The sequence below is a fragment of the Vicia villosa genome, unplaced genomic scaffold, assembly GCF_029867415.1.
Source record: "Vicia villosa cultivar HV-30 ecotype Madison, WI unplaced genomic scaffold, Vvil1.0 ctg.001374F_1_1, whole genome shotgun sequence".
NCBI classification, from domain to species: domain Eukaryota; kingdom Viridiplantae; phylum Streptophyta; class Magnoliopsida; order Fabales; family Fabaceae; genus Vicia; species Vicia villosa.
In genome coordinates this window covers 415,787-427,632 of record NW_026705596.1, presented here as the reverse complement: position 1 = coordinate 427,632, position 11,846 = coordinate 415,787, and positions in this window count along the sequence as shown.

Sequence of the window (11,846 nt, the reverse complement as noted above, 5' to 3'; positions counted from 1 at the left end):
GATCAAAACATTAGATCGATCAAAATGTTGAAGCAATCGATTTACATCATGGAGAAAACAATTGATTGACGCTACTTTTATGTAACTTTTCAAAGGAGCAATCGATTTACATTATACAACAATCGATTGATTGATGTAACGACTATTTTTCTTTTAATTATTTATGTTATTGTGTGCTATGTGAATTAATTGATGGTTATGTGAATTATGTGTTAATTATGTGCTTAATTGACATATGTTATTTTATTGGGAATTATTAGTAAATAACATGAGCTAATAATCAATTAGTTATTGGGCCTAAGATAGAATTAGTAATTGAGAGGTGCTAATTAGAGCCCATTAGCAATATGACAAGTTACTAAGAGTTTAACAAAATAAGAAAATTTAGAGAATAGAAAGTTAGAACCTCATTTGGAGAAAGAATAGAAAGAGAGAAGAGAAGAGGAGAAGCTAGGTCAAGGTTCCCAAATTGAAGATAAAGTTGTCTTTAATCCAAAACTCAAGGTAAGGGTGTGATTCTTTCATGATAAGGGAGTGTATGATGATGTTTATGGTGGGTTTTGATTGTATGAGTAGTAGCCTTTGTTGTATGTTGTAGAATCTTAGGGTTTATGTTGGATTTTCATGAAATTGTGCTTGAAATCATGTTTTTTATGAAGATTGCTAATGAATGATGTTAGATATTGAATGTATGTGCTTTTAATTACTGATTGAGAAAAGTTTTGTGGGGTGGAACTGGGATTACGCAGGTCTGATAGTTCTGCTATTTTTCTGCATAATCGCGCGTCCGCTAAGCGACCTTTGAGAACAAATTTGAAAATTCGTGAGCTCGCTAAGCGGAGACGCAAAAATGGTTTGCTTCTTCTGTTGTTAGTTCTATGAAGCGCGCTTGAGCCCTCTAAGAGAACCTTGCTGTTGGAAACTTTTTGAAATTTCTATTTGATGTATATTTTGATCCGTAACTCCTTTGTGCTGTTTGAACCTCCGTGAAGCTTAAATCAATGTTTATCTAATGAAAATGGTTTGAAAAACCTTTGGAAACATTTTTAAATTTTTTCTTCAAATGTATCATTTGATTTTGTGATTGATGTTGTGAAGAGAGATATTGTTGTATGGTGATACAACATAGCGACGTGATTGCGAAGTGATGCATTACTATGAATAATGATGATTGTGTTGTTGTCGTTGAATTCCAATATTGAATTGATGATGTTTAGTTGTTGTGACATGTTGTGAATATTGCGTTTATGTAGATGTTGCATCATTGAGTCCATCTATTGCATAACGAGACAATGGCCTGAAAATGGCAAAAGCGACGATGGCCTTATAATGGCAAAAGCGACGATGTGCTCAATGAAAATTTTTGAGATGATCGGAGTTTTACTCCAAATGGTACCACATGCATTTGCATAAGTTGGGTCGCATAGAATTGTATATGAATTGCATTTGAATTGTTGAGATGATGAGATGTTTGTTGTGATGTGTTGATAACATACTTGTGAATTTGATTGTGTTGTCATAATTGGTGAATAATTTTGTTGCCGTTTAAAAGTTGTTTTGTGATGAGAAGTGGTGAACGGTGTATGATCTTTTCCTTGCTATGAATATTATCATACGTTTCTTTATACTGTTTGATATCTCACCCCTTCTGTTTGAATGTTACCCTTTGTTGGTAACATGCAGGTAATAACGTGGAGTAGCCGTTTACATTTTGTAGCTCGGGTCAGTGTTTATGCTCTGATACCTAGCACTCGGGGGATGTTTGATTGTCTTTACTTATGTTTATATGTCATGATTTAATTTGAAGTTGTTTTATGGAGACTTGTTGTTTGCATGTTGGCCATGATGTTATGACTTGGATTTTAAGAGTTTTTGTGAATTTCATTGTGATGATTGAAGTTAATGAGATTTATATGACTAATGATTTATGATTCCTCCGTCGTTATGTGTTATGTATCTATATTTATGAGCTTGCATGAGATTTTATTTAATTTGCAAACGTGACGCCTCAAATTAGTTGTTGTCTTTGAGATTTTGCACTCTGATTTCTTATTAAATTGCGGAGTAGATTTGGGGTATTACAATTGACGCTGCTGTTACGTGATTTCCAAAGGAGCCGTCGATTTACATCATGGAGCAACCAATTGATCCTGCATATTTTTCTAAATTTTCTAATGAAGCAATTGATTTACATCCTGAAGCAATCAACTGGTCCTGCATAGTTTTCCAAAAATTTCAGTTTCTCAATGTTACGAGATTTTCATCCAAACCTCTGATTCAACCCCTAATCCAGTAAAATCATCTATATAAGTTGTCTAGCAAGAAAAGTACATACATCATGATAATTAACATCAATCTATCAAATTTTCTCATGATTTAACTACTTAGATTCATGCTCTAACTCACTCAATATTCTATCAATTTTCATGGATTCACTTGATTTCAAGGACACAACCACAACACATCATCACATATAATATCAATTCATATCATGGTATACGAAAACAGATGAATTATCACCATAATTTCATCGACAATTCATCATAACACAAAGAAGATTAAATCTTAATCTACCCTCCTCTCATACCAATCATAATTCAAAGCAATTACCCACTCTTACCTTGTTATTCCTAGCAATTTTTGCTTCCCAAACTCTATGGGTTGATTGTTCTCCTTAAGCCTCCTCTTGCCCCTAGCACTCTTCTCCTCTTTTCAATTTCAAGTACAAACATAATGATATTATCTTTTCTCTATTTTCCCTTTTTCTAGTATCATTAGATCCTTACTATGTTTTTTCTCATATGTCCTCACTTATCCTCATGCAATTACCGCAATACCCTTAAAATCTCTACCACATTCTAATATTCTATTTTCCTTATTATTTTAATTAATTACAATATAAAATCATTATTTAGTTATTCTAATATATATTCTAACCCAAGGTCTCACTCTCCCACCAAAAAATGCAATAAACATAATAAATCACAAAATATTCATAAATAAACTCATAAGCAACATGATTCTAAATAGGGGTGTTACACAAGGAAGGAGTTTTTCCGCTTTCAATATTTCATTTTTTATTTTCTTAGTTTAGTTTAGTTGTTTTTTTTATCTGTTTTGCTCGTAAGTTAATTTTCGATTCTGCTGTTAATGTAGTGTATCGAGTCATATGCATGTGTTGTCGAGTCTTTTATGTGTGATTTTCTGCTTGTTAATTTTCCCTTAATTTCTTGAACCCAACAATTTTTTTTGAAAATTTTTAGGATCCATGGCTAATTCTAAAAATTTATAGGTTCCAAAATAGGTGAGGTTAAGGTTGAGGAGACTTGAGAATTTTTTTGCATAATCGGTATTGTGTCGACACTTAAAACCTCTTAATTATGGAAATCAATTTGAAAACTTGTTGCACCATTACCTTAAGTTTATATTTCTTAGTAATCCTTGAGTAGTTTTTATATCCACTCAGGCACATCTAGAGTCACACATTAAATAGGTCAGTCAATGAATATAAGTTAATGATCAGTTGCGTAATAAATGAATAAAATGGGAATAGTGCATCTACTAAGTTAGGTGACATTCACTTGGTCATTTAGCCCAACAGTGGTTGAGCATTTAAAAATATATCTTTGAGCCAAAAATGTGCAAATTTAATCAGATGTTGATCATAATCGCTAACCGGCTTGCCTACCATGTGTGTGAAAGATAAAAGACCTTAATGTGACTGTCCCAAACGGAAAAAGATGAAAATAAATAGAGAGTTAGGCTTTTGCACAATGGCATGATTTATATTGGTTTGTATACGAGAAAGGTTTTTGACTGTGAAAAGCGGGATTGAGTTTTTACAATATCCTTGGCGTGTTGTTAGTACCTATTGAATCAACCATTAGCCGACCCAATTTTTGTGTGTACCGCATATGAGTAATTGACTAGTTGTGTTTCCTAGATCCTTTTAACATCTATTTGTTGGAAAAAAATTGGTTTGTACCATATCCCTTAGGTTTTGATGATACCAAAATATTTAATGAACAATTGGGTAAACTAATATGTGTTCAAGTGTGCAGGTTCAAAGAATAATATGCTGATTGAAAGTTAGTTCTGAAAGTACACTGAATATTCTAAGAGAAGCTCTTAAGAGGCAGATTCTAAAGATCAAACTCTGAAGAATCAACTTCTGATCAAGTCATCTTCTGATGGTCAGAAGATGAAGTCTCTAGACTCTGAAGAGTAAGAGTCTAAAGGATCAGAAGCCAAAACTCAGACTCTAAAGGACTAGAACCCGAAGTTAGAAAAGCTTAAGAACCGAGGAATTTCTGATAGGTCGGTATCAGACTCTGAGCTCAATTTGTCATATTCTTAGAACATGAACACTTAGCAGAAAGCTGCAGAAGCCTGAAGATTTACAACTGATAATTCCTTTTGTAGCAAAGGAATTTTAAATGGATTGCAACAAAATTAACCATAATAGGAAGCTTTGCAACAAATTTGTTGATGCTTCTCTCAAAGACTCTCTTGTGTTTGAAGTTCTCTCCAACGACTCTTTCTTGGAACTCTATAAAAGCAGCTGAAGATTTGGAGAAATATACAACATTGGGCCTTGATAAGAAAATATAAGTTACTCTACCAAAACAAAAATCACATACTTACTTAAAACTTCTTACCAATTGTACATTCTTAGAAGTTCTTAAGTCTTAGATTTTTCTGTGTTGTATTCTGATTACACCTTCAAATGTATATCAAGTGTAATTATCACTCTATCATTATCATTTATCTGCTAGATACATTGAGGAAGTCTCTTGCTTGTATGCTTTGTAAGAACAAGATTTGTTCAAGCAATAAGTCTCTATGTTTTGACGATAACAACACATATATTTTGCATATAACAATTTAGTTTCTAATAGTTTTCTTGAGTGTGCAGATATTATGTTCAAAGAGATTCTGGATTGTTTTCCGCAAAGAATCATCAGAAACAACCAAGGCAACTCAGAAACATTATTTGCTGCTGAATGACCATCAAAAGAAGTTACTGCGCACTTCTTCACAAGCTGCTGCTTCAGAAGTTGCAAGTAATCAGAAGGAGTCAAAGTCAGAACTAGTACTCCGACATCAGAAATCAGCATGCAAGATCGAGCTTTCAAGCCAAAATCAGGAGCTGAGATTTGTTCATCAAAAGAGCTGCTGCTTCCATTTCTGAAGAAAAAGTCGAAGATTTTGAATACAGATCGGATACATCAAAGGTCAAGTCAAGCATAAGAAGATCAGACTCAAGGATGTATTGAAGATCAGAAGATGGAGATTCCAGAATCAGAAGTGCCTTCATCAAAGGAAGAACTCATTTTCAGATTGGATGCTGTCATAAATATCTGGAAAACAAGTTCTAAATTTAAGGACTCTGAAGCAAAATCTGGACAAGCTACAATGTCACAAGTCAACTCCAGATCAGAAGTCAAGTATCGTTTCTTCAAAAGAGTTGCTGCTATCAATTCTGATGAACAAGACTCTGACTCTCATAGGATAATGATTATACACTTCTCTCAAAGTAGTTTCTGAACTACACATCAGAATCATTATAAAAAATAAGAAGACACGTTGATCTCCTCCAAGCTTACTACTTCAGAACCAGAAGTACATTATATGAGGATAAGATCAAAGAACTCGGTCAAGAAGGAAATAATATAGTAGTACATCTCTCAACCATTTGTACGTATTATTCCTCATAAGTTGTCTCCCACCAAATACAACATATCAAGCTACAAGACAAAAGAAAGTACTATCCACATCAAAAGCTTGATTCTATCCATTGGGAACTAGCGGCAGGGATTCAAAAGACCTTCTTAATCTTCAACGTCTCTTTTGAGAACTATATAAGAAGATTGAATCATCCAACATAAGGTAATGACATTGGAAACACCTTTGTTATTCATATCACATCTATGCATAGCTTCTAATGGCGTTGGCATCACTACAAAAATAGATGTCACAATTATGTTCTTACTGCTATGGCGACTGTTGTCGTTGCAGTTGTTAATTGTGATATGGTTTGAGATGGAAATCAACCAACACATATTAACATGAACTAACTGATGAGGAAGATGATTATTCTATCAAACTGATATCAAAAGCATAAGTCAGAATGAGAAGCTGAAGCACATACCAATCAAAATGCTCATGGACAATTTAGCTACTGCTAGAGCCTAAGCTGTTTATGTCGAAGATGATCTGAAGAATATTCTTCAAGATGCCATTCAACTATCATCAGATGCATCTTGGAAGAAATCAGAAGAAGTAAGGAGTTGTTGCTCGGATCTTGCTCAACAAGTAGATGAAGTAGAAGACCACTACAAGATACTACTCAACTTTCAATCAAATACATCTTTGTAGAACAATTTAATGAACACTAGAGTTGTTGATCGTATAGTGTTTTAGGTCTAGGATTCTTCATGTAAATTGTTCTAACACATGAGTTGTTTCTCGTAAATGTGTTAAACAATATGTGCTTAATGTATTTTTGTAATCTGCTTAAAAGAAGCACTCATGTAAACACAAGTTTATCAATTGAATGTTGATTGTTCCTTGAGCGACCGAGTGAAGGTCAGAGGCTTGAGAAGACAGTGAATGCGGTCATTATGGGAAATCCTCTTAGAAGACCGAGTGAAGGTCATAAGTCTAAAGGGGTCAATGAATGTTATATATGTGGATCAGATAACTGAATAGTTCATTGTTGTTAGTTACAAGTGGTTCTTGTGCAAGGTTGTTAGTCACAAGCAGTGGCTTGTGCATTTTTTAGTCACAAGGTATCAGAAGTCTCTTGCATGTGTGCTTGTGCATATAGTGGAAATCTCTTGCGTTGAACAAGTAACTTAAAGCACAAGAGCGGGTGAATTGTGGATATTTTTCCCTTTCTAGATTAAGATCGTGATAGTAATGTTTTTGAGTAGTAAAGCGTAATAGAAATTAAATTAAATAAATATATTGCCGAAAGTTAGGTATTATTTACAAAAATATTTGGATCAATAGTAAATTTTATATATAAAAATATTTAGATTAATAATAGATTTTTTTTAGTATACCATTTTTGAATAAAAAATATTTGAATCATAAATACTATTTTTCGTAAATAATATATTTTTTTTCGCATACAAATATTATTTTTGTTTAGGTATCATTTACAAAAATATTTGGATCAATATTAAATTTTTTGTATATCAAAATATTTAGATCAATAGTAAATTTTTTCCCGTATACGATTTTTTGATAAAAAATATTTGATCTTAAATACCATTTCTCGTATATAAAAATATTAAGATCAATAATAAATTTCTTCCCGTATACTGACCTCATTTTTGTTTAGGTATCATTTACAAAAATATGGATCAATAATAAATTTCGTATATAAAAATATTTAGATTAATAGTAGATTTTTTTCCGTATACCATTTTTGAATAAAAAATATTTGGATCATAAATAACATTTTTCGTAAATGATAGATTTTTTCCGTATACAAATATTATTTTTGTTTAGGTGTCATTTACAAAAATATTTGGATCAATATTAAATTTTCGTATATAAAATTATTTAAATCAATATTAAATTTTTTGGCCTATGCCATTTTGTAATAAAAAACATTTGGATCATAAATAACATTTTTCGTATATAAAATATATAAATCTATAATAGATTTTTTCCCATATAAAGACTTCATTTTTGTTTAAGTATCATTTACAAAAATATTTGGATCAATAGTAAATTTCGTATATAAAAATATTTAGATCAATGATAAATTTTTTCCCGTATATCATTTTTGAATAAAAAATATTTGGATCATAAGTACTATTTTTCGTAAATAATAGATTTTTTCCGTATACAAATATTATTTTTGTTTAGGTATCATTTACAAAAATACTTGGATCAATATTAAATTTTCATATATAAAAATATTCAGATCAATAATAGATTTTTTGAATAAATTTTTTCCATAAACCATTTTTGAATAAAAAATATTTGGATCATAAATACCATAAAAATATATAGATCAATAATACATTTTTTTGTGGCAGAAAGATGTGAGAAAGTGATGAAAGAGAAAAAAAATAGAGAATGTAGAGAGATTTGATAAGTTTGATAAAATATGAGGGTTGTATTATTTTAATAATAAAATTAAGAACTTTATTGCACAAAGACCAAATAAAGACAATTTTAATGTGGTGGCAAAAAAACAAATAAGGGTATTGTACTTTTTTTCACAACCATTAATTTTCTTATATTATAGATATCTTATCATAATGAGACATATTGTTAAACAAATTACATATAAAAATATGACAAACAACTGGAATATCAAAACTTATAATAGTAAGATACCATGCTCCCGCACGAATAAATTTATTTGCTATTGTATAAATGTATTTAAATACATGTAAATTTAAAAAGAGTAATTTAATTAGAATTAAATATTGATCATATAAACTCAATTGTATTAAATAATCATATAAAAAAATGACACGTGAGATGAAGAATAAAAATGAAATTTTAACATTTGAAAATAAAAATGTCTCTCAAATAAATGTAATTGTTAATTAAGATAAAATAGACATTGTGTTGATAATAACCTGTGAGATAAAAATAATAATTTGACGTGATATAAAATATATTTAGATACAAATGTAAAAATTGAAATGATCTTCTTAGTTATAAAATTAACAATAATCATATAAATTTAATTGTATTAAATAATCATTAAAAAACGTGAGATGAAAAAAATAATTTAAAATAAGAATTTTGACACTATAATTAAGACAATGGTTGATTAAAATAAAATAGATATTAATTTTATCAAATTTTAATTTTTAAAATAATCAACACAATAAAAATTAAATGTGATAATAAATAAATTATTAAAATAATTTTATTAAAATAAAAAATTAAATTATTAGTATTTTTAGTGAAAATAAATAAATAGAGATAAAAAATTAAAATAAAATTGAGAAAGTATGGGGAAAAATGTGAGAGAAATTAGAAATTTGAATCAAAAGAAAGAGTAAATGTATGTAATATTTAATTATAACTAGCCGTATACCCGTGCGATGCATAGTAAATCTTACTTAATTATTTTTAAAAAAATTAAATATTTTATATTTATTGTTTTTTTTTATATCATCCACAAAATACTTTACATTTAGTAAAAAATATATTTAAATCAATAAACATAAATAAAATAAAGGGTTAAATAAGTTAAATATTGCAGTTTTCTTTTTTAGTCCCTCCCTGCCTTTAGACAACGGTTTTTACAAAAAAAATCGTTGCCAAAACCAGCTAAAACCGTTGCCAAAACTCAGGAGGGACTAAAAATGAAACTGCAATATTTATAGGGACCAAAAACTTATTTAACTCTAAAATAAAAGAACTTCAAAATCAATAGCTACTAAAAAAATAAAAATTAACAAAAATCAATAAAATTAAAATAACATAATATATTATAACATTGAATAATAAAATTAAAAAAATAAAAAATTATTATCCTATAATCTATTATTTATTTATTTATTATTAATATTATTTATTAATTGAGATTTTGAGGGAAAAACTAGTGAGAGAAGTTATAGGATTATAGAATAGTATAGATAGATAGGTAGATAGATAGATTATTGTTATTATTATTATTATTATTATTATTATTATTATTATTATTATTATTATTATTATTATTATTATTATTAGAGAAAATGAGTGATGCGCTGACAGTGTAAAATAGTTTTACACTGTCAGCCAATCACAACCATGTATCAAATTCCATCACACTTTTATTTTTAAAAAATTTTAATGACATGGTAAATTGCTTGTTTTCTATTGGATGACAGTGTAAAATTGTTTTACACTGTCAGTGCATATCCATTAAACCCTTATTATTATCCTATAATTTATTATTTATTATTATTAATATTATTATTAATTGAGATTTTGGAGGGAAAATTAGTGAGAGAAGTTATAGGATTATAGAATACTATAGATATAGATAGATTTAGTTGATGAATGTTGAAAAATAAATTACACATGACATATTGTAATAGGAGATGTGGATGAAAAAAAGTAAATATTACTTAGTGAAATGTTTTTTTCTTTCTGTAAATAATTTGTGATAAAAAAAATAATTTAAAGAGTTTATACAATTAATTTTTAATAGATAGATAGTAGATGTTATATTAGAAATTTGACTTAAGCATTTCCCATGTTAGACGCCTCTAACATAAAAGCAAGAAGGAATGATATTATTTTTAACAACTCCTCTTGGAACTCAAGAGATGTTGTGTGGAGTTGTAAAGCTCTTGTTTGGAGATGGTCTTTTATCGGAAAAATTATGCGTGCCAATTGTAATTTCTATGAGTTTAGCAATAATCCATTGGTATACCTTAGCTAGATTTCAATAGGAGGATAATTTTCTTGAATAGGGGGTCCGAGGTTTTTTGTTGTATCTGTTTTGTTCTTCTTTGAGTTATTGGAATGGTTTCTTGCTTTTAAAAAAAAAATAAAAATTTGCTAATGTTGCTTTAATAAAACATCAAAAATACACGTGAATAATAAAGTAATCCCCATTTCAAGTTGTCAACGAACGTTTTATTAATTCAAACATGAAGCTAACCATGTGCAAATTTTCAATAATGAAAAAGTAATATTAGTATAATATGAATTCTTGCTAAAGATGAGAGGGGATTAGTGTTAATAGAAAATAAAACATGGTATCGTCGTGACAGTCACGTTTTCTTGCAATAAACTACACTATTGAGTTCTGACTATGTTATATGCATCTTGCGTATAAGTATAACCAGATTTGATTCCGCCAAATGCAATTGTTAATATTTTTTTGTTGCCTTGAATATGAAACAAGAGATTGCATGTAACATGAAGAATGGGACGAAGATAAAGAAAAATATTTGTTTGTTTGAATTTGGAAGGCATCTATACGTGAGGGCGACTATGCTCCACAATATCTTGAGAAGAATCTTTTTAGTAGAAACGCAAGGAATGATTATTTTTTTTTTCAATAAGAAATGGAATTAAACGAAACAAAGGTTACACCCACCGGAAACTACCTCTTTATACAGTTTAGAGGTAAAATGTTCCAGACATGAAAATTACAGGACACAGAAGAAATATTAACTGCTCTAAACCACTTCCAAGAGGATAACACTATCGCACTGACACATTCGTCAAAACTAAACGTGCAGCCCCTAAACACTATGACATTCCTCATAATCCAAAAATTCCAAACAACCGCCATCCAAATAATCCCTACAGTTAATCTTCCGTCTAAAACCTTAATTTTGTCGAAGAAAGCAAGATTATGAGAAAGGACTTAGTATGTATATGAGTTAGTGATGAAAATAATTAATTTTAACATAATTAAGTTTAATAAAATTGATTTATTTTTAAAAATGAGTTTATTGATTATGCATTTGACAATCAATGGTAATAAATTATTTAACCATATCATAATAGTAACTAAAAATTTACAGCATGATTTTAATATCGTTAGCTAATTGAAGGTAGAGGATGCTTTCATATGATTCTAATGTGTAGAAATGAGCTATGATGGATAGATATGGGATGAATTAAGTGGGGGAAATGGACATTAGTTAAGTGAGCGGGAGAGCGTGCATCTTCTACTTACCGGAGAGATATTTGTACTTTGAATATTTAAGGTAATTAAATTTAGAGTAGTGTTATTTAATACGAAGCAATTTGAAGAAAAAATGCAAGAATAAACACATGTCACTATTTTAGAAGACAATTTTAAATTAACTTTAAATTTAATTTCCTTTTTAATAGGAATCATGAGATTGTGATGATAATAA